Raw genomic sequence first — 417 nt, forward strand, 5'->3', positions numbered from 1 at the left:
AAGGGGGAGGTGCGAGGAGCAGCCAACCGCCACCCTCGAGCCCCGTACCCAATCAGCAGCGGTCGGGGCGGTGCAATGACCTCACCGGGTTCTACTCTCTTACCCCTCCCCCATGTGGTTGTTGCTGCCGGTAGCTGGGAGTAGGGAAGTTTGGGGGGGGAGGGAAGGAGCATAAGTGATGTCACCTTTCCCCCGTTTGATTGGCTGCCGGGTGGCCGCGACTACAACCAATCAACAGTCTCAGAAAGTCTGGCGCGGCCCCGCGGAAAGCCCTGTTGCCATCGGGAGGGTAGAGAACTAGCACTTGTGTGGTGGCGCGCGCTGCGGAGTTGTCTCCGCGCGTGGCCTGGGGCTTGGTGACCCTGGGGACAGGCCACCTTCCCCAAGACTTTGACATTTAGGGCGGCTCAGTTTTCT

This window comes from Ovis aries, chromosome 14, assembly GCF_016772045.2.
Source record: "Ovis aries strain OAR_USU_Benz2616 breed Rambouillet chromosome 14, ARS-UI_Ramb_v3.0, whole genome shotgun sequence".
Taxonomy (NCBI): domain Eukaryota; kingdom Metazoa; phylum Chordata; class Mammalia; order Artiodactyla; family Bovidae; genus Ovis; species Ovis aries.